This window comes from Eupeodes corollae, chromosome 2 (genome assembly GCF_945859685.1).
Source record: "Eupeodes corollae chromosome 2, idEupCoro1.1, whole genome shotgun sequence".
Taxonomy (NCBI): domain Eukaryota; kingdom Metazoa; phylum Arthropoda; class Insecta; order Diptera; family Syrphidae; genus Eupeodes; species Eupeodes corollae.
This window is the reverse complement of record NC_079148.1, coordinates 52219764-52231931: the sequence shown is the minus strand read 5'-3', so window position 1 is coordinate 52231931 and position 12168 is coordinate 52219764.

Sequence of the window (12168 nt, the reverse complement as noted above, 5' to 3'; positions counted from 1 at the left end):
AAAGCAGGGATTAAAAACCAGGATCTTTTATAAAAGAGATAGATACAAACTGAATTATTGAGATTGACAGAAGGTCAATTCTCCATAATTGTTTTCCAATAAAAAATATGGATATAATGATAAAAGCCGATAAAATAAATCACTCCAAGAAAATTATTTCGACAAGAAAAAAAAGCAAAAATTGTAAACGCGTCCCGCAATGCTGGGAAATTAATATTTCGAATCGAAAATAATGAAGGACACCAAAAAGCAATATTCTTAGAGAAAAAAAGAAAAAAAAAACTATACTTAGCTTTTGCGACTTCCCCATACAGCTATTGTAGTCCTTCCTCAACAACTTTTCTCCATGGCAGAACAAAACAAAATCTTCAACTCAATAAAAAAACTTGAGGAAAAACTATCGTACGAAATAAAATTACTTTATGTTGGTCTTTTCAGAAAAAATTTCTTCACATAATTTTTCTTTCGTCATAAGGCTTTGGGCGCAATCTAAAAAGTAGCCATCATCATGGCGAGCTTGACCCTTCCGGCTACTTGCCCTGTCTCGGATCTTTTGCGTGGTGATCGATCTGTCTCGGTCCCGCAACTTCCTCTATCCATAAGATTGGTTGTGCGACTGAGAAGCCAGGTATCTTTCATCGCACGCGATCTGCGATGATGTGATCACCCAGTAGCTCAACGAGGGAGTTCAGCTCTTCACTTTCGAACCAATTCCAGCCAAGCCTTTCTAGAAAAATCGTGTGGAATTCCTCTCATTACCGAGTACCTACACGCGCTAGATTTTGGTTAAAGGAAGTTGGTAGCCAAGCCTATAATTAAAATAAAAGTTATAAGATATTCTTGGAGTGATTTTTCTATCGTTAATACTTTATGATGGGCCCTCGACCATAATTAATTAAAGTTGGTGTGACTTTCCTACACACATTGTTGGACATGTGTATCGTCTTCATAACTTGATGATCTTGATGAACTAATAAAAAATGTGGGTCAACCGTCACACAGTTCGTTGGTGTGGAATCCTTTCGCACACTTTGTGAGACCTTTTAAATTTGCTTTCCCAAAATGCTAGGAGAGCAGGTCACTGGTCCAGGTTTCTACTAAACTCTTCTAGAATTTTGGGGCCGCAGTGAGAATTCGTTAAGGGTGGTTAGCAACAAGGGAGGTGATGCTTGTTGTGGTAAAATTTATCGCAACAAGAGAAAAGTGACAGCGTTATCAGAATTATATGTGGAGGTATGAAAGAAAAACAGTTATGATAGTAGAGAACTATAACATTTACCCCAAAAAAACAACATCAGGATCCACTTCAAAGAAAAACTTAAAAATACGAAAACAGCTTTAAACTCTACCTCTACCGTTGCGGCCATTTTGTTTTGGTGACATCCGTCAAATCTTTTGTTTATAAATTATTTTTTTTTTTGCAGAATTATCAAGTTACACGATTGAACAAAACGTTAAAATGATAAAACTTTATTATCAAAACGAGTGTTCATTAACACAAACCTTTCCCATTGCAACCATTTTGCGGTAGAAGTGGCTCTTTACAGTCGACTCTTCAACGTTTGGTGGCCAAATTTGAAACAACAAAACAATCAACCAACACCCTTACGTTCATGTAACTCAAAATCGACCGATAACATCGCCGCGATCCGTGAAAGTATACAACAGTACCCGAGGCAGTCTATTCTTCGCCGTGCTTAAGAACTCAACCTTTGGTGACTTCAACCCGTACAATATAAAAATGACCCAAGACTAAAGATAACGTCGTTTTTTTTCACTGACTGGGCTTCGCATCGTTTGGAAGGGGACCTTGAGGCGCAAGGATCACCAGATGATAATGCAAGCTCAACAAGTTAGTGTTTGGTGTGGATTTTGGGCCGGGGCGGTGTAATTGATCCGTACTTTTTTTTAAAGGCGTTAGTGAGGAGTCACCATCAACAGCGAGCTCTAGATAACGATAATAACTAATTTCGTATGGCCCAACTTGAACCATAAGCACCAAGAAAACATGTGGTTCCAGCAGGATGGCGCTACGGTACACACAGCAAACGCCATGACATCTACACGCCCTTATTGAAAAACCCTGTTTACGCAGACCAGGTATGGGAATACCAAATGAATGACAATGTGGAACAGTTGTTACGATTTTTTTTAAGTGACAACTGCACTTTCCTTTTAAGATAATCACATTTGCACCATATGGAGACAAGACTCATATCAATGTTCATTACGACTTGGAAGCTACACTTCGATTATATCTTTGGTTAAATAAACGTTACACGTCCACCTAGAATTGTGGCATCAATAATTCTTGAAAACAATTTATCATATTTTGAACAGCGGAAGGAGCTTGCTAAAAGAGCTGAATTTCCTCTACCTCTAGAAATGGTAAATTCTTTGTAGATGACAGATGACTGTATAACAGCCTTAAAGTTCTCGACGAAAAGATACATGATTCATTCTTACAAGAAGCTCAGTCATCCGTCCATAGAGACTAACACTAAAAATTGATACATGACTCAAGCAAGATAAGCATTTTGACATAAGCGCCGGAGTTGACCAAATATCAACAACTATTTTTTTTTATAATAAACACACACTCAAGGGGATATTACTACCCTTATTATGCAGAGCCACAGTGTGAGCACTAGGAAGAGGCGAGGGGGTTAAAATGGAGATATCGGTGCACATTGGTTTTGAATTCCTGAATATTGCAATAGCTGGGAAAGACAGAGTGTGGCAAGGCATTCCACATTCGCGTAGTACGGCTAAAGAACGAATCTCTTTATTTGACAGTACGGCCGAAGTTGGGCTCGAGGGTATACTGATGAGCATTCCTAGAAGCACGAGCATTACGGTTGAACTGTTTAAGGGGAGGAATGCAACTAAGCCGTTAAAATGACGTTAAAAAAGGGGGACACAAGGGACCTTACGACGATTTTCAAGAGAAGTAAATGAACATATGATGATATTATCATCTATCAATTTAAATGCTCTGCGTTCAATACTATACAAGAGGCTTAAGTAAGTTGCAGGAGCAACAGACCAAATATGGGAGTTATACTCAAGCTTTGGACGTATGTAAGTCTTGTAGATAACAGCCAGATCAAAACCCAAACACCTTTCGGCATTTTTGGCGACATCGGTATGTGATGATTCCCCAAGATGTGGTTGGTGACACACATACCGAGAATATCGCGGTGTTCAGTCTCATTAATGCAAGTGCCATCCATGCATAATGGCAATGGGGGTATATCTCGCTTTAACGATACAAGACAGCATTGGGTTTTCGAAGCATTAAATTCCACGCGGTTTTTTAATCCCCATTGAACAACGCTGTTTAGGTTGGAATTTAATGAGCTTATCATATTTTGTCGTAGCAGTTCCACATCCGAAGAAGAGATGTGAGTCTGAAAACAAATATGAAAAGCTAAGAATACTATCGTCAGCGAAACAATGTATTGGATTAGATGTGGCAGACAGGAGATCATTAATAAAAATTTGAAAAAGTGTTGGAAATAGAACAGAGCCCTGGGCCACACCAGCATTTATTTTATGGTTTTCAGGCTTGAATCCATCCAATACAACTTGTATTGAATGACTCAAAAGTTAATTATTAATCCAATAGGAGGGATTCATGAAAGCCGAAAGCACTTTTGATAAGAGGGCCTGATGCCAAACCCTATCAAATGCTTTTGAAATATCAAGTGCAATCTTACTTTCTCCTAAGGGATGTAAAGATTTGCTACACTGTTCGTTGAAATGAATCATGAGATCACCAGTAGAGCTATTGCTTCGAAAGCCGTACTGCCGGTCATTAAGAAGCTTTCGATCTTCAAGACATTTCTTGAGCTTATAATTAATCAGCGTTTCCATGGCCTTGGAAAGAAGGGACGTAAGTGCAATCGGTCGGTAATGAGAGAGTGAGGCATATTCGCCTTTTTTGGGTATGAGCTGGACAAATGCAGTTTTCCATCCTCTCGGAACGAGACCTGAGGAGTAGGACAGATGAAAAAGCTTACGCAGTGTTTTTTCCAGCGTTGAAGAACACCTCTTCCGAACAATTGCGGGGATACCATCCGGACCAGCGTATTTATGTGTGTTTAGATCTCTAAGGACTCTTGCCGCAGTACGAGTGCGAAAAAAGATTGCTCCCATAGAATCAATAACTCGCTCAAGCACAGGCGGAGTCATAAAACTCACTGGCAGCGTCGAATTGGTGGCGTACTGCCTAGCAGAGAGATTAGCTTTCTCTAAAGAGCTAACAAAAAGAGTGTCATTGACAACGAGCGTAGGAACCGCTGAAGAGAATGAATTCCTCATGTTTTTTACAAATGACCAAAAATGTTTACTGCTTTTGGGACATTGCAGTATTATTTGTCGTAATTTTTGGTCATGTAAAAATTTGATCCGTCGAATATGGGCGTTGCAGGCCTGCCTGGCTTGCTTGAACTTATTCTGGCTTTCCTCAGTACGGTTGGCTTTATAGCAACGGAAACTTACCTTTTTGACCCTAATAACCTCTTTACAGCTCGCATCAAACCATGCGTTTTCCTTGGGTCTGATACTTTTAACCCTGTTCGGTATAAAAGTTCTCATTCCCAGGAGAATCATACTTGTGATCATATCTGCGCTGGCGTCGACGTCACCATCGAGGAAGCATAGTGACCAGTTAAAGATCCTGAAGTAATTATTTAGTCCGTCCCAGTTGGCTTTCTCGTATTGCCAAACGGTTCTCTTAGGAGCTCTTTCTTTAACTGAACAGTTTTGACATAAGAAATTTGCTGATATAACACAATGGTCAGATGTGCCTAGAGGAGATAGAACACTCACAGTGTACAAGTCAAAAATTTTTCCTGCTCGACCTACCACGTCCGATATTCGGGTGGGCTCGTTGACCAGCTGAGTTAGGTGGTTCAGATCAGCTAAGATTTCTGCACACACTCCATCGGGTGTTGTCTGGCCTGAATGAATGTTGAATTAAAGAAAGAGGAGAGCTCTTACCCTTAAACTATATGCCATACTGACCAGGTCTCCCCTTTCAATGTAATTTTTGTAATATGAACGCCGGGGAAGATATAATGCATTTTACAGGAGTTTGCCAAATTCTTATGATAAAACTTCGAAAAGCCATTTATACAACGAAAGAAGTTTTTAAGATCCTCAATGGAAGACATTGGACGGCATAGTACACATTTTTTTACACTAAGATCGTAGGTTTTAGTGCCGATGCTTGACTATTTTATGTGACCACATTCAACAGGACAAAATACACCGATATACGTCAATAAAATTGGACCCAGATTAGATTACTTCCAAAAATCATATAAAAATTATAATACTAAAATGATGTACCTCTAAAAAACACCTTTTAAAACCCTTAAATCAAAATACCTGCATTTTATGACACAATGACTGAAACTTTTATCCCTAAGTCACAGAAGCATCTTCATACGACTTGTTGTTAGCCTCACACTAATTGTCAATTCAATGCAAGTGAAAGGATGTGGCTTTTCCAACCAGCCGGAACGGAACGCGGGAAATTGTTCGATGGTGCGCTTTTTGAAATTTTAATGCAGCCTCAGATTCATCGTCGTCATCGTCATCGTCATAGCGTGGATCGTCTGTCGTATCGTCATCGTTGCGTCAAGGGAATGAAATAGGGAGTCCTTGGAAATGTTACTGTTCTCCGATGCGAAAAACCCATGTGTGGGCTCTGAGTTTTACATCCGCCTAAGCGTTCCATGTTCCACTTACGCATATTCTTTTTTTGTTTTTGCTTCCATAATTTTTTTTTTATTTTTTGTCCACCTTAGTGCGGGCCTTCGACCAATCAATTTGCATAATTTCACATCATTCTGCAAAAATCATGTCCCATGGTCGCCCAACCAATCCTGTTGAATATTTAAAAGTCCAGTTGAATGATTGCATTAAATTCTTTTGAGTGGTTCTTGCATATATATTTTTTACTTTTTGCATTCGTCCTACATATATCGATTTTTGGGACCCGTCATGCAAGTAACTTTTTTTTTGTGTTTTTGCATAACTTCCTGTCTAAACAGTGTTGTCAGTGACAGGTCCTTTTTCCTGTCACTTAACGGCTTAGGTTGGGCTATCAAACTGCCTGTCATAATTTATCTGTTTTACATCTATCCCAGACCATCCCAGTCCAATGCCCTTGTGTCCTCGTTAAAGGACTCTAAACCTTCCGAGTTCCGATCTGACGACGGACCGACACGACCGACCGACGACGAAACAGTCGGTATATAGTTGAAACATTTGTGTTAGTTGTCGGCCGATGTGATGCAATAATATTGCACGATGTCTGTGTGGTACGATATCGTACCGTAATCGACTGGACGAGCGAATGAACCAACGAATTAATAAACGGACGGACGCGACGACGGACGGACATATAACATAAGGATGCAACTCATTGGGTTGGTTTTTTCATCTGGAAGTTCTGTGGATTGTGCATATTTGGGGCTTCATTTAATCCAACCGCGTTTAATTAATTGTGATTGGACATTGGAGGAGTTCAATGAGATTGGTTGGGTGGTGGCGGGTGGCACGATAGTACTGGCGGCGTTTTGAAAGAGGAAGCGGTAGGATTCTTACATGACAGTCTCGCACTAGCCGGATATTGCATTATGGATTAATCGAATGGAATGACGATTTCGATGTGGTTTATTGCGGTGAAACTGTTACAATATCGCGTTTTTTTTTTTTTGCTTGTTAAATAAATTCGCGAAATTCCAATACGTTGATTGTTTAAAAGACTCACAAGGCAACGTTTTTAATTATATATTTATGTAGAAGGCTGTAGTGTCATCCACATTATTATATGACGAATTTTAGAGAATGCCAATATTTGAATTTCAAATCAAGATTAATAATACAATAAGCTTATATAGCAAGCCTCTATGCACTCGTATATTGTATACATAAATATAAAAGTTCCAACTAAAATCATTCACTTAAGTTATGGTATTTATTATTAAAAGAACAGGAAACAGGAAGTAATCGATATATTTAAGCTTAATTTTTGAAGAATAAAATATGTGTAGACACGTTGAAAACAAATTATACATATGTAGGTATGTATGTCTGTGTATAGAATGCTCCTCACACTGAAAGCTTTTCATGATCCTTTATCTTTGGGTTCAAAGGTTGAGGTATGCTAGTCGGATCCAGGTTCAAACTAAAGAACGTATAGAGAAAACTTTAGCACAAAGATGTTTTCTTTATCATTACTGTATCTTTAAATTTAATATCATAAAACTTTAAATAATAAAAACGTATATTAATATCCTTAATTCGGTGTCGATTGTCTAACATGTCAAATGCACGGATCTTCCTTCCTTCAACTGGGGACTCTTATGGCTGAATCACAAACACGCTGTAGCTTGTGCTTCTCCTGACGTTTACGAGTTCAGCCATAGGAATTCAATGCTTGCTATCACAATGGAGCTTCAACCTCACATTTCGTTTGACAATCGTAAGGAAAAGAACGTAATGTAACGTAATGTAACGTAATGTGACTCCAAACGAAGCTCTAGTTCAATTATTTGAACATTTGCTTTGTCTAACAGCTCAACAACTGTAAAAAAATGTCAACAAACAAAATATTTGCTCTTTGGAGGGATGAAATAATAGAAATGTCATTCAAAGTAACCTCGAAACACCCACCGTAACGCAAACGAAGCCGAAGCTGAAGCGTGTTTGTGATTCAGCCATTAATTATTGGTTGGGTCACCTATGTTCACTTGTGTTTTGCTCGTAATTGTTTATGAACGCCTTTCAACCGGCTTATCAACGGCTTTGAAAAAGCTTATCAAAGGTTTCTATCTGGCTTACTAGAGGCGTTCAGCCGGCTTTTTACCCGGATTATCAACGTCTTTTAACTGGCTTATCAACGACTACTAACTACTACTTATCAAATTCTTTTAACAGGCTTATTAACGATTTTTCAGCGGCTTATCAACGACTTTTAAATGGGTTATCAACTATTTTTAACCAGATTGTCAACAGCTTCTAACCGCGTGCCGTATCAATGGCTTTTAATTAGAATATCAAGGGCTCTTAATCGGCTTATAGACGGCTTTATATTATCGACGTTTCGTAAACGTCTTTCCAAATGCCTTTAATCGGCTTGTCAGCGATTAAAAATTTATCTTATCAAAGGCTCTTAACCGCCTCATGATTTTGAGTTCAAACTAATGTCAAAACGTTGCTTCGATGCATAAAATTATTTGTCGGTCAAAGACTCAATAATAAGAGATTTATCCTTCTGATGCTGCAGTTACCAAACTTTTAATTAAGTGACGTAGGTATAGTTCAAAGTATTTAATGAACATGGAAAGGGTTTTTTAATAAGGGCTTTCCTTCCTTGCCAGTTAAGAGCGACCATATTGTTCAAGCTACATCTCTCAACCTCAACTTGAAAATCAGTTACTTAAATAGGAACAAACTTTAAAGGAGATATGTGAAAATTAATTTTTGGTTTATTAAAAACAGTGTTAAAACATAAAATTCTTAAAAATATAAAATTACTAACTTCCCAAAGAAAGTTATTGTGATGGGTCTGATTTGTTTTTTCTTTATGAATAAAAAAAATGAAAACAAAATTTGACACCTCGATAAATTTACGAATTAAAAATGGTTTTATTTCCAGGTACAATTTTGAGAGAAATCGAATTGCCAGTTTTTTTTTATAAAAAAATAAAAAAACAAAAAAACATTACACAAAAATGGTAAAAATTGAATTTTGGATTAAATATCTTTTCAAAAATTTGAGATTATGGCGTCCAACTTATTTTATCTTACAAAAAATATGGTTTCGAGCAGTCGGTAAGATTTTGAAAAAAATCGAATTGACAGTTTTTTTTACAAAAAATAAAAACCTAAATAAAAAATTGTTCAAATGGTAGACATGTTCGATCAAGAGGACACAAGCGTCCACAGGTTTTTCTCAAAACCCACCTCTGTCTATGAACTCCTACTCTCACCTCCCCGCGGTGAACATCGGGTGCCTAGTACTTCAACTGGAGATTGAGTTCTAACCCCAGTGGAAATTTGTTGCGGGCAACAAACGAGACACCAGAAGGCAGCGGACGAATTCTCGAGATTCAATCAACGGTGGCGTCTGTAGTTTCAGTAAGGTTGCACTTCTTAGTGAACACCTTATAGGGCTTCTTCGACATATTCGGAGCCCAGGCCTGTAGTGAGCGGTTTATCCGGCTCTCCATCCTTGTAGTTATACTAAGGATCTGGCCCTCCAGGTTGGGGGTTGTGCCGTCGGGGTGACTTCTTGGCCACGTAAATAATACGGATGGATTCAATGTTGACAACCTACACAAATGAAATAAGGACAGCGAACTTCGGATCTGTACGTGGAATTTAAGGTCCCTTAACAGACCACGTGCAGTCGAACAATTAGCGGAAGCCATAAACTGCTGCAAGGCAGATATTACCGCCAACCAAGAAGTGCGATGGGATATACCGGGCAAACGCAAACTTAAAAACTGCGATATTTACTACGGCGACTGCTACCGAGAACAAAGACAGCGTCTATTTGGGTGCGGATTTGTTGTTGGAACTAGACTCAGGCAAGAAGTCTTGAGTTTCAACAGTGTGAGCGAGCGCATCACGACAATCCGCATCAAGGATAAATTCGCCAACATAAGCCTAATATACGCGCATGCCCCAACAGAGGAGAAAGATGAAGACACCAAAGACATATTCTCCGGGCTCTTGGACAAGACATATGAGTGCCCTGGCTATGACATTAAAATTGTCGTAGGAGATTTTAATGCCAAGCTAGGAAGAGGAGACATCTTTGGTGGGATAATCGGGAGATACAGCCTGCACGACACTACCTCCGATAACGGATTCAGGCTGGTCGATTTCGCTGCGGGGCGAGACGTTCTGGTAGCTAGTACGCAGTTCACACATCTCAATATCCACAATGGGACATGGAAAACTCCTGATCAATCAGCCGTCAACCAGATTGACCACATTGCGATCGACGCACGACACTTTTCCAGTATCCAGGATATCCGAACATTCCGAGAGGCCAACATTGAATCGGACCACTACCTTGTTGTAGCCATGGTACGGCTACGGATATCCCGATCCAAGCCAAAACAAGAAAGTACTGTGAGAAGATTCGACGTTAGACGGCTACAATCGCAAGAGACTACCATGTCCTTTTCCAATCACGTCTCTAATAACCTCTTAAGGAGTCCTATGCTGCCTACATTAAGTATTGAAAACCAGTGGCAACATTGCGATGCAGCCATCAGAGATGCCCCCTCTGAAGTGATAGGTTTTACACGGCCACCACAGCAAAACCCCTGGTTTGACGACTAATACCGGCAAGCGCACGCAGCGAAACAATAGGCATACAATACGGCGCTGCACAGAAGGCCAAGAGAAGCGCGCGATGTCACAACAGGAATGAGGTTCGTAAATTTTACCAAAAGGTAAAAAAAAACTCCCAACAAACCCACGATCCGAAGCCTGTAAAGACGATCAGGGGAACATCGTAGTAGAACCGTAGTCGATGTAGATAATATGGAAAGACCACTTCTCCAAACTATATAACGGCGATGACGAACCGAATTCCGCTGTAAGGGAGATAGAACCACTCAACCTAGGTGACGCAGATCAACAATTCCAACTACCCAACCTTGACGAAGTGAAGATAGCTATATCCAAACTTAAGTCAAACTGCTGCCGGAGCTGACGGCATCGCTGCCGAACTATTCAAAGCAGTAGGCGATGATTTGGTTGCGAGCATGCTCGAACTTATCTGCAAAATATGGTCGGAAGAAAGCATGCCCGATGAGTTGAATCTCAACATAGTGTGCCCGATGCATAAGAAAGGAGACCATCTAAACTAAGCCAACTATAGAGGCATCAGTCTCCTTAACATTGTGTATAAGATCCTCTCTGCCGTATTATGTGAACGTCTGCAGCCATTCGACAACAACCTGATAGGTCCTTATCAGTGTGGCTTCAGACCAGGAAAGTCCACTATCGACCAAATGGAGAATTCACGCTGCTCTATCAAGGTCGGAAAAGATCTCACCGATGCATTTGATGTCAAAAAAGGTTTAAGACATGGCGATGCACTGTCATGCGACTTCTTCGACATCGTTCTGGAAGAAATTGTGCAAAACTCAACCGTTAATACTAGAGGCACAATCTTCCAAAGGTCCATCCAATTACTCTGATACGCAGATGATATTGACATAATTGGAAGATCAAAGCGTGATATCAGTGGAGCGTTTTTGAGCATTGCGACAGGAGCGAAGAAGATGGGTTTAGAGGTCAATTAGAGCAAGACCAAGTATATGCTGTCATCAAAAAAGGACACTGAACAACGACGTCTTGGAAAAAACGTAACCATGGACAGCTAAACCTTTGAGGTAGTTAAGGGCTTTGCCTACCTAGGCACAACTATTAACACAGACAACGACATCAGCGCTGAAATCAAACGAAGAACAACTCTTGCAAATCGCTGCTTCTTTGGACTTAGAAGGCAATTGAGAAGTAAAGTCCTTTCTCGAGCATTTAAAATCACCATCTATAAAACACTCATCATCCCGGTTTTCATTTATGGCTTTGAGGCCTGGATCCTGTCAAAGAAAGATGAGAGCGTCGAAAGATGCTTCGAAAGAAAAATTCTTCATGTGATTTTCGGTCCCGTACGCATAGATGGAGAATGGAGGAGAAGATATAACGACGAACTGTATGGGCTGTACCGCGACACTGACCTAGTTAGCAGAATTAAAGTCCATCGGCTTAGATTTCTAGGTTATGTAGAGCGAATGGACATCAACGCTCCAGCCCGGACGGCCGGCGCTGTAGAGAAAGACCGCGACTCAGGTGGCGCACCCAGGTGGGAGAGGACCTCAACCAACTTGGCGTGCGAAACTGGAGACAGCTAGGTAGGGACCGAGCTGGTTGGAGGCGCATGTTGGTTGAGGCCCAGGTCCGCCCCGGACTGTAGCGCCACCTAAAGAAAGTAAGTAAATAAAAAATTAATAAAAGTTTGTACAAATTGATTTTGGACTCAAATAACTTTTCAAAACTTTAAGACATTGGCTTTAAACTAACTAACATACAGTAATTTTTTTTTATAAAAATCAAACAGTTAGTTTT